The following is a 22,175-nucleotide window of genomic DNA, read 5'->3' on the forward strand; positions in this document are numbered from 1 at the left end:
TCCGAATGTTTCCCGGATTTAGTTCAATGGTGGTGTGACAAACCTTGTTTATAGATGGTGCTGACCTTTGTAGACCAAAGGTTGTAACCGTTAATTCTTGCAGTTTGAGGATACTTAAGGTAAAGTAGGATGGACTCCTGACTTGTCATCAAAAAGATTTAGGGGGTAATTCATAGAATTCGGCTCACAAGTGGCACACGCGGCTGTTGCACAGAGTGCGCGTGCGGCTCTCTGCGCCAGCCGCGTGCGGCAAAACCTATTTTGGCGCACAGCGTATTCATGGATTTATACATCCATAAGCAGCCGTGCCGCAGGGTGGCGCAGTGACCCTGCAGCAGCGGCAGTTATGCCCTCAACCCCGCCCCGTGTGCCAAAAACATTGCACAAATCCAGTACATGGCGCAAAGGCCAGTGGACCAGCATACAGCCCCCCCAACCACGAAAACGCATGTAAAACTCCCCGCGCACCCCTCGGAATACATGCACCCCGCTCCCGCCAGCAGAATCACGTGTAAAACTCCACGCGTACCCCCGGAATACACGTACCCTGCTCGCGCCAGCGAAATCGCGTGCAAAACTCCACGTGCACCCCCGGTATACACATACCCTGCTCGTGCCAGGCCAATCGCGTGTAAAACTCCCTGCGCACCCCTAGGAATACACGTACCCCGCTCGCGCCAGGCCAATCGCATGTAAAAATCCCTGTGCACCCCTAGGAATACACGTACCATGCTCGCGCTAGGCCAATCACGTGTAAAACTCCACGCGCACCCCTGGAATACACGTACCCCGCTCGCGCCAGGCCAATCGCGTGTAAATCTCCCATGTACCCCTAGGAATACACATACCCTGCTCGCGTCAGGTAAAATGCGTGGAAAAAGTCCCCCTGTGGTGTGGGCTGCCTGCGGGGCATGGTCATGATGGATGGGCTGCCTGCGGGGCATTGGGAGGGTGGATGGGCTGCCTGCGGGGCATGTGGAGGTTGAAAGGGCTGCCTGCGCGTATTCCAGGGGTGCGCGTGCAATTCGACACGCGATTGTCCTGGCGCGAGCGGGGTACGTGTATTCCTAGGGGTGCGCAGGTATTTTTACACGCGATTGGCCTGGCGCGAGCGGGGTACGTGTATTCCTAGGGGATTTTTACACGCGATTTTGCAGTGTTGGCCCTCCCGGGTGTGCCCATCCCCCCTCCCCATGCCCTGCAGGCAGCCCATCATCCCTGAACATGAACCGCAGGCATGCCAAATGGCACCATGCACTTGGGACCCCCGACTTACGTCCCCACCCCACCCCAAGTGATGGGCACCTGCCAGCAGGCCCCGTCTCCGCCCTCTTCTTCACTAGCCGCTGTGTAAAGGGAGACATTGAACACAAGCATCAGGGTACTGTACAACAGTCCCCTAGACAGGAAGCACTAGCACATGAGTGGCACTGTCAAACGTCACTTCCATCATGTCCCTCCACAACACATGGGTCAGTGCAGGCAACACACATGCAGAAACAGGCATGGCACATGCAACAAACATTTGCATACATGTGCAAGGCACCGTAGTAACATCCAATGGTGGGCTGAAACTCACATGCATCATGGGACATGGTGATCACTTGCACACACATCACCGGCGTGTCATGCATCTGGCACTGTACACCCCCAGATACAGTGGATTCAAGGATGACCAGGCTGTATCAGTGATTTAACACATTGTCATGGACATGTGTCCTGCATCCATGGTGCACTCACTACTCAGACACACGGACATGTACACCATGCATGTCCATGACAGCAGCACACATCTATCACACCACAAACATGTCAAGGTACAGACACAGACATGCATACATGTGTGCATTCCACATGCCCTTCCGCATGATGCATTGTAACACATACACCATCCATGTGGGTCACACCTGACTGGACTCACATGCAGCACCATCTTGCCCCTGCACACACACACCCATACATGACCCATGTCACACATGCAGCCAAGTAGCTAACTACCAGCACACTGCAACATGCACTGTTTTAAACATGAATGCATGGGCACTTACCGCTCGACTCCAGACGGGCCTGCATCCTGAGGATCTGGTGGTGAAGCACTGGGCGAATGTGCTCCAGGACCCTCATCTGCTGGGTGGTAAGCGGGGCCCGGCGCCCCACTGCATCCACTGCCTCCAAGAGGCGCCGGGCCTTCTTGAGGGTCCTGGACTTGTAGTCCTCCCAGCGCTTCTGGACGTGTTTGATGTTGCAGGGTGCCACCCCCTCCGCGTTGATGGCACCCACTATGTCCTTCCAGATCGTCTTGGTCCTTCCTTGTCGGCGCGATGGTGTGAAGAGGGCATCATTATGCTCCAGAACTTGCTCCACCAGGATTCCAACTTCCTTTTCACTGAAGCTGGTAGCCCTCTGCTTCTCTGCTTGGGGGTTGCCACTGGTGCCGGAAGGTGTTGTGTCGGACATGGCAACCCCCGAAGCAGGTGTGTGTGGGCTACTGGGTCCTGGGGCTGGGCTGTGGAGTGATGGAACACCAGTCTGGAGTCTTCTGTTCCAGCAGGGGTGGTCACAGCAACTGGACCCCTGCAGATGGCAGATGTGCAGGCAACAAATGGCAGGGCACGGTGGCAGCAGGCAGGCAGGCAGCAGCAGATGGCTCGTGGGAGGCTGCTCGGGGATCTGGGGGGCAGTAATTCGGCTTTCTGTGCAGGAGCGTGGTCTTCCGTGTGTTGTCGCGTGGCCAGCTTGATACAGAGTGATTTGGCATGTGAAAAACAGCAAGTTTGTGTGAAATCTGAGGAAAGGCCCTTGGCGCATAAGCGCGTAGGTGACGTAACGTGCATGCGGGCATTTTCCTGGCACGAGTTGAAGGTCCCACGTGGGTTTCCATCGCTCTGTACGTGCTTTTCGTGGAAAGCGGTGCGTGTGTTTTCCAGACGTTGGGGTTCACACGCGATTACTTCACAGCGGCTACAGTGCGTACTTCTTCTTTTGGCGTGGGTGTTGGCTGCGCGTTCTTCTTCTACATGCAAGGCAGACGGTGAGTCGCACATGCTATTTTTCCTAATGCGGGTGTCCCTGTTAGTCGCGTACCGCTTTTTTTGGGCATACTAGCCTGCGTGTTGATCACGTACATATTTTTAGTGTTCCTGGCTGCCACAGCGTACTGCGTGTGTTTTTTTTACACGCACATGGGCTACAGGGGTCGCTTATCTCTTCTTGTTGCTTTTTTGGGATGCCTGAGCGTTGCGTGACACGTCATTTCTCCTAGAGGGCCACAGAATGGGACATTCATCATAGCTGTATATGCATGTTTGTTGTTCGCGCGCACTTTTGTAATGCACAGGGACGCTACCGCCTAGCTTCGAGTGGCGAACGTGTTTAGGCCTGTCCGTGTATTTGGCCGTTCCCAGGTTTCCCCTATTTGATTCCATGAATATGTGTAGTTCGCGTGCGTGTGGGTGTTCCGTGTACTTCCCAGCAGTACTTCCCCAGTTACACCCTTATTTTCACGCATTGTTCCCCAGTCCGCGCGTTCCGCCCTGTGTTCCGCCCACTTTTTGGTGTGTGCGCTAATGTTGTGCGCTTTCGATGTGCGCGTCACGCATGGCGTTCTGGATGTTGCAATGACGTGTGCGCCCGTGTGCGCCACGCACGGATTTGGAGCATATCCCGGGGAAAACACGCGCAGGGCCTTCCATGAATTACACGCGTGCGCGTGCACTTGCTTTTTCACGCTTGTGCCAGCTTGCGTCACGATTTTCGATGCACATTTGTTCCATGAATCGGCCCCTTAATGTGGTGGACACATACTTCATTGGTCTGGCAAACACATGCCAAGTGAAGGTGAAACAAGAGCCGACGTGCGTTTCAATCATAGTCTTTATCAAGGCAGAAAATTGGTGGTTGGTCCTGTATATGAGTGGAGCGCCTTGAGAAGCCTCCCAATGATAGAGGGTGGTGGGCTGCATAGCCAATCTGAAAAAAGTCAGTGGACGCTCCGTGACTCGGAATCCCGAGCCATCTATAAACAAGGTTTATCACACCACCCTACAACTACATAAACATACCAAGTATAAACAAATACATATTCCGTAAGCACTATCCTCGATTTGACTACAATCAATAATACCAAATACAGTTCAATTATAGCATTCCACCATATTACAAATAATGTATACTCCCCCTACATTAACTATAATTACTATACACATATTATCATAGTGTGTATGGCCAGTGCCCAGATTATCGGGGGCATGGCCACAACAATATAATTAAACCATATAACAAGTTCGTACAATACACCTTCATATAACAAAATTTGCCCTGGACCCACTGCAGTTGAAATAATGTCCGCAGACACCAAAATTGACAGCAGACTTAGTGGCATCTGCAAACCCTTTTTTCATCAATGAAAACAACTCCATATCAGCTATATTCCACTCCCCCACCCTTTCCAGGCCCTCTTTCAGTCTCCAAATAACCTCAAATGTGTTTTCCAGACTTTTCCCCCACTGCGCCATCCGCGGACACTGGCGGCTGTTTGCAGATCCAACATGGCGACCGTTCTGAAAAATATGACGGTCCTTACACTTTTCACCATCCAATCAGCAGGCGCGTTCGATGTCTGCGGACATCCACCGGACCATGATTGGTCCTGGGGAATGTCGGCGGACCGAATAGGGAAGTGAGTCCACGGACCTGCCCCAGATATCATTAATTTGTTTGGACCTACATTTTGCCCGTTTAAAATATATATACTTGACGGATTTTCACCAAATTTACAAAAGCACGCTTTCGGGACCAAGCCGTCGCACCTGGCGCAAATTTGGTGGAAATGCGTCCAGTGGTTTGGTCTGTAGGAGTGAGCAAATTCTTTTTTCCATTGGGTCTATGAGGATTTCCACACATTTTGGGCACCGCCCGATAACTTTGCTCCCCCTTGACGAAGCCGTACCAAACTTCCCAAAATCATTCCGAGAGGGCCATATGCTTGTTTTGCAAAGTTGGTGAGGATTCGTCCAGTGGGGTGAACTTATAAACTGCCCAAAAAGTGCTCTATGAGTTGACCAATGTAACCATAACTTCAGGGCCGCTACCACAAGCCCTGTAATATAAATTATATATATATATTTATATTTTAAATAACTAATATCATATGCACTTATTATTTGTTTAGGAAATAATCCCCTTTCCCCGCAAGCCTCGTTCCTAACCAAGCCATTAAACAGGCCAAACCATGGCACTTCACCCCCACACCCTGCTGGCCTGACACCACACTGGACCCTGCACTGCTGCGCGGTGACATCTGCTGTTCCCTGTGTGACACCAACAGGGTCCACCGCCCCATCCCTTACATGCTGTAACCAAAGGCCATACCGCCCCCCGCCCGTATGGGCTCTGTCAGTGTGAGCTCACAGCCACATTAAGCATCGCCTGTCAAATGTTCATGGAGCAACATGTTCGTCGCCAATGGCCGACTGTTTCCGAACCTTCGCCAGATCCCCTTGAATATCCTTACCCAATTTATCAACCTCTGAAGGATAATGTGTCAAGTCGACTGCCAGAATTCAGATGTGTGACTTTAGGTTGTACACATGTGTTGGAAGCAAACGCTTAATTTGTCTGAAATCATGCAGCCAAATATTCTTCGTTTATTATTATTATTAGGTTATTTATTTAGTGCAGGCCTAGCTTCGGAAGCAACAGAGCATTTCTCAATTCATAGGGGAAAGTACATGGCGAGGGAAGCAGATCACAAAGGAACAATGCAGAGGATATGGGAGCTAACAACGGGAGAGTGAGAGGGTGGGGAACTTGGCAGCAAAGGATCTACATGAAACCAGGGGTGGAAACAGGGAGTAGCTGATCGCCCAGTCTCAGGTTAGGTGGGGAGGAGAGTGTGTCTTGACCTTAGTGTCAGGGAGCAGCCATGCCTTCAATAGGAGGGTCTTCAGCTCATTTCTAGTTTAAGAGAATGTGCCCACACTACCTCTGCACTACAGTTCCTGTACTGGCACCGGAAAAACAGTAGGGTGAGTTTTCAAACTTTGGGCTTCACTAAATCACAGGGAATACTAAGATCCACCTTGAAAGGAAAAATGACTCTGGCATAATTCAAGCATAAACATTTACCATCTTGGTTCAATTATGTGGGGCAGTGTGGATAAAGCAAGTGGTGTCATGCAGCTTTGTCAGCCCCTCTGTTTTCCTGTAAGAAATCAGTCAGGGTTAAGTTAACATACGTGTTCTCCGTAGGCTTTCATTGGTGCAAAATCCTGCCCCTTCTCACTTTTCCTCATTTTGGTCAGTGGGGACATTATCAAGGATCCCTCCCTAGGACTATACTACTGTATTGGGATTGAGTGAGTTACTTACCTGAATTTTTGAACTTTGATAGTGGCATCATCCAATCAGATAGTAAATCTTCCTGAAAAGTGTAACTTTGGAACTGATGACTTTAGGGCACAATACCCCACACCATGTTAGGGTCAGGCTTTCTAAGTGTTAGGGTTTTGTTTCATGATTATTTTAAAGTGTTTCTACTGAACTTTATGAATATGCCTACTTAACTGTTTTAAACTGGTTATTGAATCAAATGCTTTCTATCTTCTCCCAAGGATGAAAATAAAATATATATTGACTTGCTATATATCTGTTTAATTTTAAGTGAGTGGCAATATTTGCTTAGAGGTTTAATTTCCTTAGTGGTGAGTGCTACTTTGCCTCGTTTTCTTCTGTTGGTTTCCGGTGGCCCCCTCCCTTTCTGATACTGTTTTAGTTGCGAGTACCACAGTCTCCCCTAACCTGTCTCCTTCACTCCCAATGCACACCCAAACCATTGTAGATTGGTCCGCTCAATCACCCACGTGACCAGAAGAAAATGCACTTCAGGAATTCTCCCAGGACAGCCCTGCCCAGGAAACTTGAGAAGGGCCTAAGGCAAAGTGCATCTCTCTTGGGCAGCTCCCATGCTCCCATGCTCTGTTTGCCCTGTTTGAACTGTGAGCCCCAGCCAGGCCCTGGAAGCTACAGCAATAGTAAGGTAAGAGACAACTGTTGTTTGATAGCCCTGCTTAAATAGTGATGCATGCTTGTTCAAGTTGCCTACATTTCTGTTCCCTTGATTTGTATGGCTCGTCATTGTGAGCACTTTCAGCACTGATTTGCAATTTTCTTCCCTGTGATTACCCTTGCTAGGCAGAATTGCTTAAGCAGCATTTCAGGTCACTGACTAAACCCTGAACACAGCCCCTTCTATTCTATACTATACCACACTCTAAGTATAGCTTCTGTACTGCTCCCAGGTACTTGAATATAACCGATCTTCTGTTTTAGTTGCACCCCCGAGCATACACTGAATTGGTCTACAATCATAACTGTATTACATGTTTTGAATCTTTGCTGCATTTTAACTGTTGTAAATGTTTTGAATCTAGTTGCATTTTACATACAACAAATGTTTTGAATCTAGCAGCATTTTAGATGTAGTACATGTTTGAATCTAGCTGCATTTTAGGTACAACACATGTTTTGAAACTATCTGCATCTTAGGTACAGCAAATGTTTTGAATCTAGCTGCATTTTAGGCGTAGTAAATATTTTTCATCTATTTGCATTTTAGGTAAAGCAAATGTTTTGAATCTAGCTGCATTTTAGGTGTAGAGAATGTTTTGAATCTAGTTGCATTTTAGGTACAACAAATGTTTTAATCTCTCTGCATTTTAGGTACAGCAAATGTTTTGCATCAAGCTGTTTTAAGAGTAGTAAATGTTTTGAAGCTAGTTGTAATTTAGCTAAAACAAATGTTTTGAATCTAGATGCATTTTAGGTGTAGAGAATGTTTTGAATCTAGTTGCATTTTAGGTACAACAAATGTTTTTAATCTCTCTGCATTTTAGGTACAGCAAATGTTTTGCATCAAGCTGTTTTAAGAGTAGTAAATGTTTTGAAGCTAGTTGTAATTTAGCTAGAACAAATGTTTTGAATCTAGATGCATTTTAGGTACTACAAATGTTTTGAATCTAGCTGCATTTTCGGTCTAGTAAATGTTTTGAATCTAGTTGCATTTTAGGTACAACAAATGCTTTGAATCTAGCTGCATTTTAGGTAAAGCAAACGTTTTTGATTTCATTTGCTTTTTAGGTGTAGTGAAAGTTTGAATCTAGTTGCACCATAAGGGTATCTTATCTAGCTGGTATCTGAGTATTAAAAGTGTCCTTTAAATTAGTGGCACTTTTGTAATTACAATACCACTCCTGCTTCCACCACTCCCACAGTCTAAAGTCATCCCTTGCCTCTGTCCCTGCTTTTCACCCCACTTTGACTCCTGCCAATCCCCCCTCTCCTAGCCTGGGTAGACAGACAGGGCCACCAGCCCCTAGATGTGTCCCCTTCATTTCAGAACAGACAGCAACTTTCCACCATGCCTAGCTGTTCCATGGTCAGAAGGGCACTATGGCATTCCAGGACCCAGACCCTCTCTGCCCCTCATCCCTCCTCCATACCCTTACAGCTAGCCCACCCTCTTCTCCCTTCCAACTCCTCAGGCCCCCTCAGCATGCACTACCATCTCTCTTGAACTTCCCAGCACATCCCGACTCTCCCTCATGCACTTTCCACTCCTCCTCACTGCCCAACCCTCCCGCAACTCAGGACGGTTTGGCAAACACCCCCCATCGGCAGCCTCACTGACACACACACACACACTAGTGGCACCCGCACACACTTCAAAACACAGAAGCCACAATGACCATAGGCTAACATCCCTTCAGTCCTCAACTCTTCTCCCGCACAGATCCCAATCTGCATCTATCTCCTATACCATCATGTCCTCCCCTCTGTCTCCCAACCCAGTCCACCAACTCTTCACCTCCCCTGCCAAATTTTCCAGCTCTGCCCCCCTCAACACACCCTACTACCTGCTGAAAATCAATTCCCTTCCCTTTCCACCTCCATCCTCCTCCCCACTTCTTCTTCTCCTCCCATTTACCACCCCCTCTTCTCCAGCTACTCCTCCATTCCCCCTCACTCCACCCCTCACTCCCTCCCAAGGATCTTTCCTTCACAAGCACTCTTCCCTCTCAATCTTAGACCACTGCCAGCATCCCCTGCGACACCCCTACTAAGAAACACTGCCCCTCCCTCTCCCATTTTCCTACCCATAATCCCACTTCCACCACCACCACCATGCACACCCCAACTCACTCCGACCCCCCCACTGGGATTCACCTAGAAGCTTGCCTCGCCAGCATGCATGCTCTTCCTCTCGTAGTCCGCTTCTTCCCTACGCTCCAAGACTGCCCACCCCACCCCAACGTATCCACTATCCTGCATCCTTATTATGCCAGATCTGTCACCAAAACCAAACACATCATGCTTGACTGTATCTGCTCTGAAAGCCCAGACATACTCTCTATCACTGAAACCTGGTTCTCTGGCGACTTTCAACCCGTCACACACAAGGCTTTCCCCACTGGCTACTCCCTGATCGTGCACAACAGATCCAGAAGAGCAGGTTAGCCATCCTCCTCAAACTACACCTCACAGTCTTACACTCGGAGAAACAACCCTTCACGCTGACTGCAAATCATTGCTAGTGAAAATCCAAATCACTCCCTCCCTCACCCACATATTGAAACTCCTTTACAGACCTCCAGGCTACAATAGAAACTTCGCAGACACCCTTAATGATTCTTTAGCGGCCATCCTGATCTCTCACCCTTCCCTCACCATGCTAGGGGATTTCAGCATCTGGTTTGATGCCCCTACCAACCCCACGATCCGTCCACTCATTGACAACATGGAAGCCCTCAACATGACCCAATTGCACCCACATAGCAGGGCACACCCTTGACGCAATATTCAGCTCTACCAATTTGATCCCCACCCTCCCTACCCGTCCACTAATATAGACTGATCATGTTGCCATCTTCTTCTCTCTTATGACCGCCACCCCCACTCCCTCGCCTCACCAGCCCCAATCCATCCTCCTGTGAATCTCTTTGGAACAAGCTCATTGTAAACCCCAACCTGACTGTCTCCCTGCTTTCCTCACTTCCAAACCTCCCTCTCCAAGGAGTACTACCCTCTATTGATATTTTCAACCAATGGCTCTCTAATGCCCACCTCCCTCTCACCAGACTAGATCAGCTTTTCACAGACTAGGCCCTACTCCCAAGTTGTGCACACCCTCCCTCAAATCCCTCAAAACCCTTAACAACTGTCTGGAACGCAAATGGTGGGCCAACCCAAACCCCGAGAACAGATCCACTTGTGGCAGGTAGATCAGGCCTACAGGGCAGAAATTAGGAAAGCCAAAAGATCCTTCCATGAAAACCGAATCGCCAACACCCGTAACTCCAGCAGGGAACTCCATAGGATAATCGCAGAATTCAGTGCCCCTCTCTGCTCTTCCCCCTCACCCTGCACTCCCAAGCACTATGCGATAGCCTGTCAGATCACTTTTACAACATCGCTATCGAAAGAAACCACACCATCAGCACCAAATTAGCAACACTCGCCCCTTCCTCGTCTTCACTTTCTCCTGTCTCTTCAATCCCTCCCCCGCATGCCACCACCTCTCCTTTTTCTCTTCCATTTCTCATCCAGAATTCCTGAAGCTACTATCCAGTAGCCGCACTTCTGGATCCCCTGGAGACCCTTGCCCCTCTCCCTCCTTCAGAACATACTCTCCTCAAACAGCGTAGGCAGTGTCGCAATATCGATAATTAACCATTCACTGACATCAGGCATCTTCCCTGCAGCTTTTGAAAACTCGCACATCAAACCTTTACTCAAAAAGCCCTCCCTTGACCCCCTTCTTCCATCCAGCTATCGCTCAAACAGTCTCTTCACTGACAAACTTTTAGATCACACGGCATACTCCCAACTTTTCCTTTTCACAGAATCCAATTGCCTAGTCGACCCTGTCCTGTCCAGATTTAGACCCCTCTGATTAATTGGAACTTCCCTCGTCTCCATCTGGGATGACATGAAAAGAACGGCAGACTCAGAAGGCTATGCTGCACTTATCCTCTTTGACCTTTTGGCAGCCTTTGACACTATCGACCACACCATCATCACAGACAGATTCCACTCTCTAGCCATCAGGGCTTGAAGTTAGATCTCCTCTCTCCTCACCAACTGCTCACAATTCACCTTCCTCCAACCTTCTACTCTTCAACCTCTACCTAAACCCCCTCCCCGCGCTCAAACGCTCACATGACCTAACCTGCTATAACCACACCTCTGACACACAGATCATTTTCAAGATTCCCAAAACCCCAGCCTCCTCTCATCTTGACCTTGCCTCCTGCCTCACAGAAATCGACCACGGCTAACCACCTTCTCCTTAATCCTGATAAAACCTAAATCCTGATTTGCGGTAAGACATCACTCTTCCCACAACACCTCCCCCAACCCCCTGGCCATCCTCCTAAGGCCCTCTGCCAGCAGCATCTAGCTCAGTAAGGAACCTGGTATGCACCTTGGACTCAGATCTAACACTCTCTCACCACATCAACGCTGTATTTAGATCATCTCACTTTCACCTCTGCATCCTCAGACGAATCTTCCCCTATCTTCTCTACCATCACAGAGTAACAGCAGTTCTGGCTATCATCCTCTCCTGCCTAAACTAGGCCAATTCCCTCTATCCGGGCGCCTCTGCCTATTAGCTCAGAAAGCTCCAATTGATCCAAAACTCTGCAGCTAGGTGCCTCCTTGCCCTCGCCCCAGAGAACACATTACTCCTGCCCTCAGGGTGCTCCACTGGCTTCCTATCGGCTGATGGGCCACATTCAAGGCTATATGCATTACCCACTGTGCCATCCACAAGACAGTCCCTCAATTCCTCCAACGCAAACTTACCAACCCAACAGAAACCTTAGATCTGGCTCTGCACTCCTCCTTGTGATCCCCTTTTTAGTTCCACTCGAATAGGAGGATCCTCTTTGTCCGCCCAAGCTCCCACACTCTGGAACTCCCTTCCACTCAACATCTGGCATGTAGAGGACCACCTCTCCTTCAGGAAGGCCCTCAAAACTTGGCTCTTCCCTCCTGCAATCTGACAAACCCATCCCCACTCCATGCTTACCCTCATGACACCTAGGTTGTGACGCTATTTGCCTCACCAGGATATCTCCAGAGCAAGGTAAAGTATAATTCAGAGCAGACCGGATGAACAGATTCCGTGGCCACATCGAAAGCAAAGTACCAACTGGGGCCTAAGGGTATGTATTACACACCACCTTGTTGGACTCTAGCCGCAGGCACCACCGCCCACCTGCTCACATTCCACACCATACACCAATTTAAAACAAAACGCACAACATCTCTGCCCTCAGAATGCAGCTAAGTCCCATGACAAAAATTCGGTCTAGCAGGACTCATAACGAGTCTTCTGCACTTGCGCACTCTCCTGACCACTTTACAGCACCCATCCACTTGCCTGATCAACATGGGTAGCTAACTGGAACTCGGCCATCCCATCTAACTTCTTTTTGGCCAAATGCACACACAAACATTCTAAACTTTCTGACAATGTTCCCATACCTTGGACTTCAGTCCCCCAAGGGCGTTCACCCACAAACGCTTTGAGGCCATAAAAGTGGGATAAAGGTGTTTTACAAATGACAAACTACTACTACTACTAATAGTACCCCTACTCAAACCCAGACCAAATGGCTCATCCATTCCTGCCACTTGGTCGTTTTTTTCTGGTGCCAGTCATCCCTCAGTGACTAATCACAGGGATGAGTCTGTGCGGCATGGTCAACCTTTACTGGCCGGTGAAATCCAGAGGACGCATGAATCTCATTTTTAAGAGCATCCTCTTACTGGCTTACCTCTGGATCCACATCATCATTGATTCTCACATAGCTGCTCATATATCTAACCTGCTTCACCTGCGATCTTCTAGTTGGGCACAGCATGATGTTTCCCAATGTGAAGGTACGAGAAAGAAGATCCTCTGATCCCCTGTTACACAAAGGGTGCCCAGACGGTCAGCTAATCACCCCAATCCACCTCCTCAACATCACCCTGAGAGTAATTTGTAAAGTGCAAACAACTCCTTGGGACTAAGGTGCAGCGCATGGCAAATAGGTACGCACCATTGTGGAGGTGCTACTAAAACCTTGACTGCTGCTGATAATCTTTCACAGATTCATCCTCAGGTGCGCTTATTTGTGCAGCCATTAAAGCATACCTCATCAAGCGGTTCCAGTCATCATCTGGATCTGGGGCATCAAACAGATCAGGTATGCTTCCCTCCACCACTGGGCCTCTGCAGCGGCAGATACCAACATGGTCCCGCTCTCCACACTTTGTCATCACTGGCCCCACTTGGTCACACTGTACCCAGAAACCAGTTTACAAGAGTCTCTGCAGCTCCCTACAATCAGTCGTGGTGGCAGCTATCTTGAAGAGAGACCAAGCAGTAGAGCCCTGCAACACCAGGACCCCAGCAACACTACAAGGGCACCTTTGTTACACAGCAACACTGGCAATCAAATGTGGCTTTTTGTTTTGGCTATGTCTGGGTGAACGCCATTTTGGGAGATGGCCGCTGACAGAAGGAGCAGTTTGCTAGATGGCACAGTCTCTCAGAGAACTCACTCCGCCTCACCTTTCTTCCATGGTCAGACCCTCCTCCTTTTTTATTTTAAAACCAAGTTGCCTGTAAAGCAAATATTAGGAGAAGAGGTCTGATGAAGGTAGGTCTGCACCCCCTACCTCCTGCCCCCCTCCTCCTGCTGCATTTGCTAATATGGCATGAAGGACGTGGATTTAAAACAATAATAAGACGGCATAGATGGCAGCTAAATATATTCAACAGGGCTACCAACAAGGACAGAGGGTGGCAGAAGTTGTATCTTCTGTGGCCGTTCCACTCTGTCACCATACTCCACCTGGCCTCCTCCTAAAAGTGGTCACCCTTGTGGCGCTGCCCGATGACGGGCTTACGCGGCGGCGTGACGTGTCACGCCGCCGCGGTATGTATGAATAAAGGGGGCGTTCCCGGCCGCCGCAGAGCGACCGGGAAGCCCGAACAGGAAGGACTGGTGCCCGTGTGAGTCCTTTATGTTGAGGGGCTTACAGGACCGCGTGGGGGCTCCGACCCGCCCCCAACAACCCTTACATTCTACCAGACTGGCGTACACGGAGTCACATGCACGCGGGCGTAGCAGGAAGTGAGAGCTGCTCTCTTGCCCGTTTTTAGTTGTTCCCGGGTGTCCTGTTTGAAGGGTGTTGGGGGAAGCAGAGCCCCTTTTATTAACTGGGCACGCGAGCGTCATGACACAGTCACGACGCTCACGTTGCCCACACCAACTAGACCCCCACACAACAAAGGGAATTTCTAAAACTCCTGTTAGATCCTGCTTGATCTGGGGATATGTGAATCGGCCACTTTTGTCCAGGAGATGATTATCGGCACAAAAGGAGTACTTTCAGCTCCGGTTACACGTATGATACCCACAGGGCCACTCTCTGACTTAAAAAAAGTTTGCAATGCCTTTGCTAAGAAAATTATGTATAACCGTGGTCAGGGGGTTAGGAGGGGGGGGGTTGTAGGTGGTTAATGTTCTCTGCTGCTTAGCTCCTGTTCTGCAGAAGAAAAAAACTCCCTTTGATTATCTCAATTTGTGCTCACCAAGCAGACCTTAAATAGAATGTAATGACATTCTGCCTCCTAACTTCAAGGCCCTCTTAAGAAGGGATGAATAATAGCTTTAATACTTTCAGACCATTAACGGGCTGTCACTGTGAAATACGCTCCCACGTGGATGCTGGAAGCGTATAAAACAATAGTTGTGCAAGCGCGCCCCGGACGCGAATGCTTTCCAGGGTACAATGTCCTGGACATTTCTAAACTGAACGCTGATGAAAAAAGCCCAACCTCTGCACTTTCTTTTGTTGGTTTTTGAAGATCGGCCCCTTTGTGTGTTAATAGCGCAGCAGTTAAGGGGTTAAGCAAAGATGAGCTAGCGCCACACACAAGCTGGTAATTCCTTTGATTTAGTGCTCGGTTGCAATATTATGTGAGTGATGCAGATATGCTTAACAGTGTTGTGGTCAGGGCGTGTGCTGGTTACACTTTCCTGTGACAATGTGTTTCCTAAAAAATGGCGGTTAAATCTTGTATGAAATGGGATTGAATATCTTCCGATCTCTTTCATGAACGTTATCATTCTGTGGCTGGGAAAGGGGACTTTTTCTGGTCTCCCACTTTGCTTTGAAATAATTGTAATACTATTATCAGTTACCAGGCTGTTTTATCTTGCATAAAAGCAAAACACTTAACCAAAATTATAATCGAGTTCACCCTAAAAATTATGGAATTCGAAAAAGAAATTAAGGTACCGAGAGGCCCAATGGGGGCCGATCCTTTTGGCAGATAATACAAATAAATGTAGAAGCCACCTGGCAAATTATGCAAAAGAAATCCTCACTTTGAAAAGTGCTGATTTTGTCATTTTTGAGTATTTATGATGTAGAATCAGATGGTGCAGAAATCTTCAAGATTTATCAGGAACTTGTAATTAGATGTATAAAACTCTCAGTCTCTCTGTGTGGCCTTCACTTCCTTCTTGGAATCTAAGATCTGCACTCCAAGGTTCGCTATTGCCACTAAGGCAAGAGAGGTTACTGTCATTAAGTTATCATCAATACCAACAGGATTCAAATCCTTTGACCTTCTTTGCAGCAAGCATGTCAACGCAAGGATTAGGGTGTTCAAACCTCTTTTTGTCATCATTCGATTACTTTCCCAGTAGAATTTTAAGAGACCACATTTAGGCAGTAGCAGGTGCATCCATTGTCATCAATACTCTATAGAAAGGGGATTAGTGACATATTGCCTTATACAGGTCCTGCGTATACCATTATTTTAAACAAAACTGTATCCAGCCATCCCCATAATTAATAGACCTATGTCAAACTCATCCCCCCTTTGTTGGCAAGATTATGGAAGGGATGCACAAATTATCCTGTTATTCAGAACAAGAGGGTATTCTTGTAGATTGTCAACCTGGCTAAGCACAGTAAGAAGCACTGAGACTATAATCTTTCTGATGAAAGAACAATTACTTGACCCGGTGATATGAGAAGCCCCGATGTACTGACCCTATCAAGTTTATCTTCAGCCTTTGACATCGCGGCGCATGACATTCTGATAGACCACCTGGAGCAGGTTTCCTGGATCCATGGGGCAGAGCAGGCCTGGTTCTGTTCTTTCTTGCAAAGAGATGTCTGTGGATTCAGTCTCAGCCTTTCAGCCTTTCATCCTTCCGAGGTTGATAAATGAGTACCAATTTCGGTTGGGTGATATTGTATGTAAATATGTTCTCTGTAAAGCGCTTTGGATTAAGGTGCTATATAAATAACACATCATTATCATGATCATTATCATTAAGCATGGGGATTTCATCCAAGCCAGCCCATTTCCTGTGCGGTGCCACAGGGATGCTCTCATTCCCACTCTTATTTAACATCTATATTTACCCTCTTGCCAGACAGTTTCATGTTCTAATCTGCTTTGTCAACTCTATGCCAAAGACACCAAGATCCTAGTGAATCTACATGGGCACTTAAGTAATTTAGGAATAATTACAGAGAATCTGGGAGCGCAGCAGCGCTTGATGCAGGACAACGGTTTGTACCAGAATGGTGATAAGTCAGAGCCCCTGCTTCATAGCTGACACACCATCACTCTTCTTTTGAATAGTTTATCTGGGTGAAGTCAGAATTCTGTAGGTGGTCTTTGAAAACTACAAGAACAAAGTTATGGCAGAAAAAGTCACGAGTCCACAGCGCTTATACAGTGATTAAGAAAATAAACATCAAGGCTGCGGGTATCTGGGCGGTGTGGGTGTACTGCCAATACACATCCACAGGAATAGTTGAAGAAAAACAAAGATGTTCCCAGTCTCACTGCGCCAAGAAATTATAATTAGTTGTTTGTGCAAAGAAAAGCCTTTAAGCCATTGCAATGGTAACACGAGTAGACTGAAACAAGCGGTCATTGAGCTTTCCGCAACTGCGAGGCATTTTGAGAACTGTATCTGGCATTGTCCTACTCTAAATGTGGAGTTCTTATTGCTGCAACCTAAGCCTCTGATGAAAAGCTGTACACAGCTTGAAACACGTGTCAGGCTTCTCTTCGCACAAACAATAAAGGCTTTTCTTTGCACAAACAACTAATTATAATTTCTTGGCGCAGTGAGACTGGGAACATCTTTGTTTGTCTTTGAAAACTATCTCATCTATCATCCTCAGATCAATGTTGTATTCAAGGTTGGCCACTGCCATCCATTTAATATCAGCAAGATGGGCTTCCTGTTGCATACAAATGACTGGATGTTATTTGCCCAGGCTGTGTTGACGTCTAAGCTACAGTAATATATCGCATCTACTTAAACATCTTCAAAAACACTATTCATAAAACTGAAAGACGAGTGAAATCGAGCCCCTTTCAACCTCTGACTTGTAAGGACGTTTCATCATATTACAAAGTCTACAGACTCATTGGCCAATTCGATATACATGCTGTAACACAGTTTAGGAAGATGGTCCATTGGACGGTCCCTACCCATTTATCAAACTGAGTGGAAAAGTATGTTTAAACACTCTCTTCTAGCTATGAAGCTCAGCTACAAGAACCTAAGTACAGCAAGGAACGACTGGGTGGAAAAACCACCAAGATAACAGGTGTTAGATTCGAGAAGGTTGTGCCCCAAAAGATTGTAAACCCCTGCCCAACAGTAAAAACAGATCAAAGAAGGGCCTGAATGCTACTCAGTGAGTTGTTGCTTTATGAATTTTGTTCAGTTTTGGCTATCAAGTCGAAACATTTAGCATGATAAGTGCAGTTAACAGGATGACTCCGCTCATTCAAAACCTTCCCAATCAACGAGCTAGAAGCAAACCTTGCAGACTTTCCCATCACAGGGATTGCCTCGACATCCTAGAATTATTCAACAACTCTGCTATGAAACTGGGAGACACTAATGCACCCCTAATAACCAGCCGCGCTAAGACCAAACCACCCGGCCTTTGGTACACCACTGAGCTCACCTCCAACAAATGCTCAATCAGACCCCTGGAGAAACGGTGGTGCAAAAAGTGAATCCTTGGAGACCTCAACAATCTCAAATCTTTCAGCACCAACTGTAGGATTCTGATTATGAAGGCCAAAGCTGTTTATTACTCCACCACGATTGCGGCAGCCTCTGACAGGGGCAATGCACTCTTTGAAGTAGCAAAGCATTGTGCCAAGCCCTCACCCAACCCAGAGGTACCAGCAACTCAGAAAAAATGTGATGGAAATCAACACATTTTAATGAACAAATTGACAAAATCCATGAGACATTCGAGTCAACCTCTCACAGCATAAGCATCTCCTTCATCCCAGCATGCGCACTGTCCCTCTGGACTGAATTCTCTCCTCTCTCTTCCCCTGGATCTCCTTAAACAATTGCCTCCCTCAAACCTACTTCTTACTATGACCATATCATCCCAGCCTCCATCATTAAACAATTGACAGGCCTGTCGCTCAATGCACTCCTCAGCATCATTAAGGCCTCCCTCACAGAAGTGTCTTTCCCGGACACCCTCAAGACTGGTCTCATGCAACCTCTTTTGAAAAAAACACCCTTAGATCCAGATAACCTGGCCAAGTACCAGCCCCTTATAAAACTCCCATTTATTGGCATAATCTTGGAAAAAGTAGTCGCTACACAATTTATCCCCAGAATCTAACAACTTCGCCTGATAAACGGCTATCAATCAGGGTTCCATCCCAAGTGTAGCATCGAGACAGCCACTATCCAGGTAGTGCCAACCAAATCATGGATAAGGGTGACTCATGACTCTGCATCCTCCTTAACCTCTCAGCTTCATTCGACGCCATGGACCACCTCATCCTTCTCTCCCTCCTTGCAGACAGGATGGGATTCTCTGGCACTCTCCTGAATGGGTTTACCTCCTACCTCTTGGGCAGACACCAGGCCAGATTAACTAGTTGCATTCTAACCGACTCAGGTCTCCTGCGGAGTCCCCCAAGGCTCAATCCTCTCACCAATCCTTTTTAACTTTGCATGGTGCTTCTGTGCACTCTCCTCAAAGATCCCAATATAGCCATCTACCAATACGCAGACGATACTCAGTTGTATATGAGAGTAAATAGCGCGCAGGACATAATTTGTCCCCACTCTTAACTAGTCATCATCCAGTCCTGGATGTCGACTGCATACCTCAAACTAAACCCATCCAATAATGAATTTGTCCTCATCGGCCTGCTCGCTAAAAAATGACTTGTCCATCACTGGTTCAATGATTTGCACCTAGATGGATTTGATCAACAACTCTCAGACTCAGAAAAATCCTCAGCCTTCACCATTGACAGCAGCCTGGCTTCCAGAAACACATAGTCAAGAAGGCCCAAATAACCTGGCTCCGAATCTCCACCCTTTGCAAATTGAAACTCTTCAAATTGAAACAGTCCATCGCAGAACTTCTGGACTTTTGTGCAGGCCCATGTGGTCTTGCACATCATTGGGGGAAATGCCTCCTGACGTGGGTCCTAGCTGCTCACTTGGCTCCCCTAAAAGCAGTCCGCCACGCTGGAGAACGTCTTATTATGGGTGCATGGAAATTTGACTCAATAACCCCTGTCCTACGCAAACTACATTGGCTTCCTCTCTAGGCCAGTATACTGTTCAAGATTGCATTTAGCATCTACAAGGCAGTCACAAGTATCACACCAGTGTACCTGGTCGCTAAGCTCCACATATCTGGTGGCACATGCACAGCTAATCGACCAACCAGTTTGAATCGGAACTCATCTGCAGCGAGAAGAACCGCAAACAGTAATTCTGTCGTCACGCACTCCCTCTATGGAACTTGATCCTGGTGTCGGCTCGGAATGCCCCCACCATTCTCCAGTTTCCCAAAAGCTCTAAAAACATGTTCTTTTAACAACACCTGACCAAGGAATAATTCCAGTGCACGCACATACCGGAACACAACACATAGTACTGTGCAACTGTTAAAATATGCCAGCCCAAAGGCTGGCACCTATACTCTTACATGGCTCTATTGCTCTCGAGCTAAGCCTGGGATTTAAACAATAAAATCCAAATTTAAAAAATAGGTGGCATCAGAAGGGGGGCACACAGACTGCAAGGTTGTTTGACACTGTGTGCAGCACGTCTATACCCATGATCATGCTAAAGCCTCTGGGCAGTCCCTCCCGCTTCCTGCCAAAACCCTGCCCCTAGAGGAATTCTTTGTTTTCCATAAGCATTGGAGGCATGCAAGAGATGGGGCTATTTTGAAAGAGAATGTTATTGCTGCTTTACACAAGGAACTGACAGGCCTAGGTCAAATTAGCCCACCTTTAATGCACAGTTAATTATCCTTAGAAAGTAGCTTTACTTCTTTAAAAGGCATTTATATTGAATTTTCTGAACAGTGAACATGCCACCAGAAAAGGAAAACATCCCCCACACCCCCAACAACCCTCTCCATCCCCCCAACAGCAACCGCCAATTGTTTAAATACATATATAGATCCCTTGTTTTAATTGCCCTTCTCAATAATCATATCAGGTCCAGTATTCAGATTCTCTGCAGACACCAGTTCTTGCAACCTTCAATGTTGAGGTTGATCAGGACTACCTCCCAGTCCTCTTTAAATCTCCCTTGGTTCCCCTGCAGAACATACGTCGCATATTCCAACGACACATAATGCCATAGCTTTGCCACCCACTCGATGTTCCATAAGGACCTCCACTTGTTTCAATTTTTGAGCTATTAATTCTAGAGCAGCTAAGCTAAGAACCATGTATGCCTTTCTTTGGGCCCTTGTCAGTAGGTTCTCAACCCTCTCTCCCACCTCTAGCATGACCTTGGTTCAGAATGGTTGAAGAACTGGGCATTCCCACCAAATGTGCCTCCAAGTACCATATTGACCACAGCCCCGCCAATAAGTAATGTATACTGCAGGGTAATGCCTATGTATCTTCTCTGGGGTTAGATGCCATTGAACCATTACTTTTATCCATATTTCCTGAATTTGGAGTGACCTTGTCAGTTTAGGTATATTTAGCCAAAGCCTACGCCATTTTTCTTCCATCACCCTACCACCCAAGTCTTTGTCCCATTGTGTCATATACGCCCATTCCGACCCGAAGAAGGGCTCTGAGAAGAGCTTATATGAAGCTGCAATTATATGGCGATCTCCTGCATTGTTGGTCACATATTTTTCAAAGGTTGTGAGCTCTTTAATTACTGCGTGCCTGTTCCTGGAGGTCACTAGCCAGTGCCTTAGCTGTGCATACCTAAATCTCTCTGCTTCGTCGAGTTCGAAATGTTGTTCACATTGTTGGAAGGATTTAATCTCTTGGTTCTTCACCATATCTTGCATTTTCAAGCAGCGCGCCTCCCCCACGGGGTATAAGCTCCCTGCTCTGTCCCTGGTTGGAATTGAGGATTGCGAAAGAGAGCTGTTAAAGGAGAGGGAAACGTTTTTAAACCCTTATGTCACACTAGGGAATCCGAGGTGTCACCCACCAAGGCTGTAATCCTTCTTTCATACATGTTACTGGGTCTATCTTCTTTTGGATCCAAAGTACCTCCTCAATGGGCATGCCTTTCACCACCATATCCATCTTTCGCCACACCATTTCCTGATTCCCCGAAAACCATTCTGTTAGGACTCTCAAGTGGGCGGCTTGGTAATATATGTGGAATTCCGGGGCCCCCATCCCACCCCTACCTGAGGGAGCTGTTAGTGTTTTCCATGTGACCTTTGCTTTTTCCCCTTGCCATGTAAAACTCCCCACTATCCTATGTAGGGACTTGAAGAATTTCTGCGAGACCACCACTGGTAAGGCTTGAAAGTAATGTAATACCTTAGGAAGTATCATCATTTTGACAACATTTATTCTACCTGTCCTTGTCATAGAGAGTGGCCCCCTATCCCTCAACCATGCTCTGACCGTCTCCAATAATGGGGGATAGTTGGCCTGATAGAGGATCTTTATGGTTGTCATAATTTGTATAACCACATATCGGAGGTCCCTGTGCCTCTTCTTGTAGGGGTTGCTTTCAAACTCTCCGATGTTGGGAAATCTCCCCCTGCTAGGATTAGCATTTTGGATTTATGAGTGTTGATCTTTA

The sequence above is a fragment of the Ambystoma mexicanum genome, chromosome 4q (assembly GCF_040938575.1).
Source record: "Ambystoma mexicanum isolate Mex_15411 chromosome 4q, UKY_AmexF1_1, whole genome shotgun sequence".
Classification (NCBI taxonomy): domain Eukaryota; kingdom Metazoa; phylum Chordata; class Amphibia; order Caudata; family Ambystomatidae; genus Ambystoma; species Ambystoma mexicanum.